This window comes from Phyllostomus hastatus, unplaced genomic scaffold (assembly GCF_019186645.2).
Source record: "Phyllostomus hastatus isolate PE091 unplaced genomic scaffold, TTU_PhHast_1.1 phas_contig_1021, whole genome shotgun sequence".
Classification (NCBI taxonomy): Eukaryota; Metazoa; Chordata; class Mammalia; order Chiroptera; family Phyllostomidae; genus Phyllostomus; species Phyllostomus hastatus.
The window spans coordinates 2,677,972-2,685,046 of NW_025333505.1; the positions used below are offsets into that span (position 1 = coordinate 2,677,972).

General features: G+C 40.8%; 1 pseudogene; it reads right to left on the reverse strand.

Moving 5' to 3' along the window:
• Window positions 1–1,607: 1,607 nt before the first annotated feature.
• Window positions 1,608–2,832, reverse strand: LOC123815613 (annotated as a pseudogene).
• Window positions 2,833–7,075: the final 4,243 nt, after the last annotated feature.

Below are 7,075 nucleotides of genomic sequence, written 5' to 3' on the forward strand. Positions count from 1 at the left end.
TCATATGTGATTGACTGGTATACTGTATGTGCTACCATTAGGAATAAGGATGGTTGTTGACTTTACTTTCACAAAACTTTTTAGAGTTGTGTTGAAGTGTATATTTGCAAATTCAGTAAACAGTATATGCTCTAATATATTAATTTACTGACAAGCACACTTTATTATTCCACTGTGTGGGGGCCACGTTCCACTTTTTCTGACAAGCAGCACAGATACAGCTTTAAAGAAAATGCCCTAGCAGGGGTGTCCAACCCGTGGCCCAGGATGGCTATGAATTCAGTCCAAAACAAAATCATAAATTCACTTAAAACCTTTTTTTTTTCTGTTGTTTATCAGTTTTCATTAGTGTTTGTGTATTTAACATGTGTCCCAAGACAACTCTTCTTCTTCCCGTGGGGCCCAGAGACACCACACGGGAGAACATGAGGTCTGAGCTTAGGTTCTCAAACTCATGGAAACGTGACCACACAGTCGGGTTTCCATTTTCCTTCCCTCACTCATCACCGCTGCTTCCTTTGGTCGGTCTCTAGCCACGAAGATTGTCGCGATGTTGAAAAGGCAGAACACTTGTTTAAATATTAGAGTTAACATCGGTGGAGAGAGGAGCGTAGTAAAATATTAATTTAAGGAGATGTGTTTTAGGTTTTATTACCTCAATTTCAGGAAATGACACACTTGGCGCGATGTATTTAAATTCCAGCACTTCAGAGCATTTTATTAAAACATCGGATATAAAAGAGAAAATGAAAAAGGGAAATAGAAGAACATTTTATAAATTTAATATGAGTATTTTACCAGGTTTTACACTTTAAAAATAAACTCTTTATAACAGCTTTTCTTTACACAAAAGAAACTATACTGATCATACAAGTACGAAATATCACTTAAATTAGAATATTTACTAATGTAATTTATTTAATTTATATTTATAGCTTCCAAAACATGTGTTCTACAGGACATTTTCATCAACACAGGCTATTTATGTATTTATTGGTTTTGGTCAAAATCTTTGCTTAGTATTCTCTAGTTGCTTAACACGCTCTTAGATGGTCTCACTGGGGAGGGAGAAAGGGGAGGTTCCTGTAGACTCCCAAGGAAACATCAAGAAGGCAAAACAGGGCCAGCACCGCCCCCTGGTTTGGGGTTTCCTGGGTGACTAGCACTTCCCTTACATAAGCATCTGGTCTCAGGCTTTTCATGCGGAGAGCATTAGAGATCTTAGCGCGACGACAGCATGATGCCCCAACAGGAGCATGCCCAGCGCCCCTCTGACAGCTGGCCTGCCGTGCGGGTGGAGGGACGCAGCTCCCAACACTTTGGGAGGCCAGGTGTTTGTACGAGATCTTAGAATTGCTTGCCTCATTGACCGGGAAAAAATGAGAGAGGGGTCTTCAAGGACACTTTTACTTGGAAAATTACAACATTGAGTACACAGGTCAGGTCTTAACACATTCAACATTTGCTTGTTGAAAGCAATGTCGTAAGATTAAATATGCTTTCCTTTTTTCCTCACAAGAACATAAAAATTGTGGAAGGGGAACTTAACAGGAAATGGAAAAAGGTAACACATTTTTTTTTTCTTTTAGGATGACTGAAGAGGTTCCACTTTTTAGCTTGTTTCTTTGAACAGGGATTTTGGTCCAAAGTTTGGTTTTTAATATCTGCTTCTGCCTCCCGCTGTGTCAGATCGGCTTCCTCCAGGGCCACCAGCCCTTGGGGCCCGGCGGCTTGACCTGCTGTAGGAATCCCGTGCAGGAGGGTCCCCCCTTCCCTTACGAGGGGAAGCCCTCTTTCCTATCTACCAACCCGGTCACGACCCCTCAAGCAGCGCTCACCTGGGCTGCCTGCGTAACCGTCTGGGCTCCCACTGCATTCGCCAGGTGAGCCGCTGTGGCCATCATAGCGCTACTTCCACCCTGAGAGGCTCTCCCGTAGCTGGAGCAGGTGTGAGTCTCCAAAACTGTCCTATGAATCCCTGTAGGTGCCACCGCCTGGAGGATCTGAATAGTCGCAATCGTGACCATGGCCCCCTCTCTCGCTGTGGCCTCTTGATGGGTAGCCATCCCGTGAACTGGAATGACCATAATCACGGTAGGTAGAATCCCTTGGTGGTGGGGGCACATAATGTGTTATAAGACCTTAGGCAATCACTTCAGCAGAATATCCATCACCTCTGGGGGATGAATAAACACCTCCACAGCAAGGCAGGGGTCCCCTGCCAGGTGGGCCTCTGGAACGATCTCTTCTGTGTGACACAGGAACTCTTCCTCCCATTCCACTGCTGCTGCCCACTGCGGCCGAGGGACCTGATCTTCAAGGAGGAAAAGGACCCACCTTCCTGGTGGCAGTCCTCTTCTTACTGGAAGAACTCATTAACATCCATGGAGTCATCACCATCACCCATGCGCCCTCCACGCAAGAGAGGTCCCCTGGTTCCTCCACTTCCTCCTCTTCCACCTCTAAAGCCCCTTGGAGGGGCCTCTGCTTCCTGGGGGTGGAGAGTGGGGGTGGGAGAATGGAGGTGGGGAAGTGAAGTTGGAGTTGGTCCGTGTCTACCACTTTCTAATGGTGGGGTAGTTGCTTGTTCTACCTTAATGGCTTTTCCACGTAAGGGCTTCCCATTCATGTCTCTGGCTGCACCTTAGCACCTGCTGGCCTTTCAAAGGTGACAAAAGCAAACCCTCTCCATGTGTTGGTTTAGCAATGTGTCGTCAAGAGTACTTCCGCTGTTTGTTCGTGTCTGCCAGATACTGCTTCCGGGGCTTCCTCATTGGTTTCTGGAGTGGGGCCAGCAATGCGGAGCTTTCCCGAGTGATCAGCTTCAGCCATTCTTACCCCCTGGTAACAGTCGAAGAGGTGGTACCAGTTTCCAGCTCAGGAGCTCACCCATAGTGGCTTCCTGGCTGCTCGGCATCCCAGAGGGCCCCAGGCTCCGAAGACGGAGGAGAGAACAGACTCAACCAGCAAAGATAATATTTATAATTTAAACATTCCAATAACAAAATTGTTATGGAATTTATTAATATGATCCATATATTTACATTGAACAGTAGCATCAATACGGGAATATATTCAGGATTTTACCTGAAATTTGTTGTCAAATATGCCACCTTCTTAAGTCCTCAGATACCTATTTTTACCTTAAAAGGGATATTGTAGCGTGACAAGATTGCAGCAAATTGAATTACAGGATTTAAGAGAAGGGTCTACATTGCCAGGTATATGTACATTTTGAAGATGTTCAAGAAACATGATTATTCATTTGCAATTCAGTTTCCAAATCTGAATACAACATACACACTATTTGTCGCCATTTCTTCTCTAGAATTCTGTAAACCGACAGCCCACACATTATGTTCAGAGTCTTCAAAGATATACTTGTGGCACCAAGACAAACTAGAATATCAGGAGATTATAAACACTGCATTTTTCTCTCTGAACTCTGTCTCCATAATAATGCTGCATTGTTACATCTATAAATATTGCGTATTTGCAATGTGTCTGGCACTGGGCAGCAGAAAGGAGGGTATGAGATGTATTAAATGAATAGGGAAGAACTTGGTTTGGTTTGGTTTGGCCTTTGTTACTTAAGTCACAAGGTTCATGTTATAAATTAGCAGACAAATAGAGAATATAGGAGACATTATCACATACCATTTGCAGTGCAAAATCTCATGGCCTTTATTCTTCAACATGATGGGTACTGTGACAGTTTTTTTTTCCATTTTCATCTGAAGATGAATGTCATTAGCATGTGAGATGTCCTGTCCTGGAGAAGGACAGTACACGAGGAGTCGAGGGGGAAGCAGGGGAGCACCAGTGTAGAGATATTGCAGTATTCTGGATAGAAAGTACTAAGATCTCAGACTGTGGCTATGGCATTGTAATACAAGGGAGGGGTAGATGTAAGGAATTTTATTTATTAAGATCCTTTTATTAATTTTTCTTGTCTAGTTGCTCTGGCTAGGCCTTCCAGTAGCATAATGAATAGAAGTGGCAAGACTGGGCATTCTTGCCTTGTTCCAAATCCTTGAGAAAATGATTTCAGTTTTTCATCATCAAGTATGATATTGTAGGATGGATTTTATATATGATCTTCATTGTGTTGGGGTTGTTTTTTCCTATACCTAATTTGTTCAGGGTTTTGTTTTTTTTTATGAAAGGGTGTTAAATTTTATCAAATTCTTTTTCTGTATATATTAAGATGATGATGTGATATTTATCCTTTATTCTGTTATGTGGTGTATCCCATTTATTGATTTGCCTGGTGAACTATGCTTACACCCCAGGGATAAATCCCGCTTGGTCATGGTGCATGACCTTTTGCATGCATTGTTGAGTTAGGTCTGCTAGTATTTTGTTCAGGATTTTTGTACTCATGTTCATGAGGATATTGGCCTGCAGTCTTCTGGGGGTATCTCTGAGGTCAGAGTAATACTGGCTTCATTAAATGGGTTTGAAAGTGTTTCTTCCTCTCAGGTTTTATAGTAGAGTTTGAGGATTGGCATTGATTCTTCTTTAAATGTTTGGTAGAATTTGTCTATGAAACCATGTGGTCTCAGGATTTTTATTTGTGGCAAGGGGAAAGGCTTTTGTTATTGGGTGCTCAAATTTTCTATATATTTCTTCTTGATTCAGTCTTGGTAGGTTGTATGTTCTAGAAATTTGCCCATTTTTTTCTGTGTTGTCCCATTTTTTGGTGTATAATTGGTCATAATAGTGCCTTATGATAGTTTTCTTATTTCTGTGGCATCAGTTGTATCGACTCCTATTTTATTTTTTTACTTTATTACTGGGTTGGCCAAAAAGTTCATTTTTTTTTCTTTTCCATAAAAATGGCTCTTGTAGTGTTTAGTTGTCTTCAACTTCGTTCACATAGTTGTGTTAGTATAGTGACAGCTGTCATATCAGCCTGCATTAAGAAAAAAACTTACAATTGATGAATTTTTGTGCAACCATTTTAACATTGAAGATGAAAGAAAATATGCAATATTTTGATTCAGACACTGGCCTGCAGTGTCCGAGTCATTATGGATGAAATGAGACATTCACACGGACTACCGAGTCCGGTGGAGGAAAAGGGACAGCATGGCTTTTCTCTCCAGGGGAGCAAAAGCCTCAGCCTATAATGACAGGCCTTTATTGGGTTTCCCTGCCCGTTCCATGATGGTCCTGGTTCACTGTGCACAGGTTCTCTTTAGGTGGTTACCTTTTACAGAAAACAAAGGAGCCAATGCCGCTCATCACATCACAGAAGAGGGATATTTGCAAATGAAAAGGCCAAAGTGGTTGAACCGGTTACACTCATCCTTGGAAGGTTTAGCATGGATTTTAGGAAGTTACTTTGCAGTAAATGTCCTCAATTCAGGGTGAGGGAGTTTTAGTAAAAAGCAAGACTCATAGCGACCTAGGTATATTGCAGGCCTGATTACCTACAGGAGAACCTAACCATGGGCGTGGGTCCTGTGCATCTCCGAGTGGGAGCTGGGCCCACGCCATGCAAAACAGCCTCCTACAGTATTTTTGGCATATTACACCCTATTTCAAGAAAGGTAAAAATGCAACTGAAATGCAAAGAAATACAAGTTTTGTGCATTGTATGGGGAAAGTGCTATGACTGATCCACCATGTCAAATGTGATTTGCAAAGTTTTGTGCTGGAGATCTCTCACTGAATGATGCTCCACAGTCTGGTAGACCAGTTGAGGTTGATAGTGATCAAATTGAGACATTAATTGAAAGCAATCAATGTTATGCCATTCAGGAAGTAGTCGACATACTCAAAATATCCAAATCAATAAAGTTATTGGTTAAAATGAAAAATGTGTCTTTTTGCCCAACCTAATAATTTCTTTCCTCTTTTTTTTTCTTGGTGAGTACAGCTAAGCATTTGTCAGTTTTGTGGGTTTTTTAAACATCTTAATTTTATGAATTCTTCCATTGTTTTTATATCCTCTAGTTCACTTATTTCTGTTCTAACCTTATTTCTTTCCTTTTGATAACTTCGAACTTGATGTTTCTGACTTCTTGAGGTGCAAAGTTAGGTTGAGTTTTTTCTTTTTAAATTTATATGTTTGTCACCATAAATTTCCATCTTTATATTGCTTTTGCTGTATCCCATCAATTTTGTGTTGTGTTTTCTTTCTGTTTGTCCCAAGATTTTTTTTCTAGTTACCCTTTTGATTTTTCTCTTTGACACAATGGTTGTTCAAGTGTGTGTTGTGTAGTTTCCATGTACTTGTAAGTTTCCTTATTGGCCTTTTGCTATGATTTCCAGAGAATTGGATAGCACATTGGTCAGTTCACTGCAAGAATAAGGGGAAGGGAGAAGTAAACAAAAAAGTGTTTGTGATTTTCTTTTTAGGCGATAGGAGAATGAAACCACTAGGAAAACACAGCAGTCAATTTGGTTTGCCAAGGGAAGATTAATAATAAATTTAATTTTAGGATGAATTCAGTTTGCAGGGTGGATCCAACATGCAAATGTAAATTATCATAGAAATAGAAATGACACATGAAGCTGTAACTGCTTATTGAATGAGAAATGTTTATGAAAATTACATTTTTGGAATAAAATAATGTCTGTCCTTTCATGTAAAGAATACCTATAAATTTGGGTTGATTGTCTAGGAGCTCACACAAATTTATTTTGCCCTCACTATTGGCATCATTGAAATGTAAAGATGTTTAAGTCTAGATTGTAAGTGGCAGCCGAAATACTGTTCACCACGGTCTCTTGCTCTCACTGTCAAAGCTACTATTTCTGAACTCAAGAACTCCCTCCAAAACCACAGCATCATCAGTTTTGTTTAGAAACATTACCTCATCTGCACTCTCAGCCCTGGGAGAGTACGGGTGGGGCAGAAATGGGTTTTCAGTTATTGGTACGGAAAATAACACAATAATCAACTTTCACATACTCATCATGGTAAACCTACTTTTGCCCCACCCTGTGCTAACACAGTGAGAAGCTTGTCAGGAGAATACCTGATATCAGCCAATTATGGATTTCTATCTTAACTTGGGTGGCAGGGGCAGGTAAAATCTATTAAAACTTTATTTTATTCATCTCC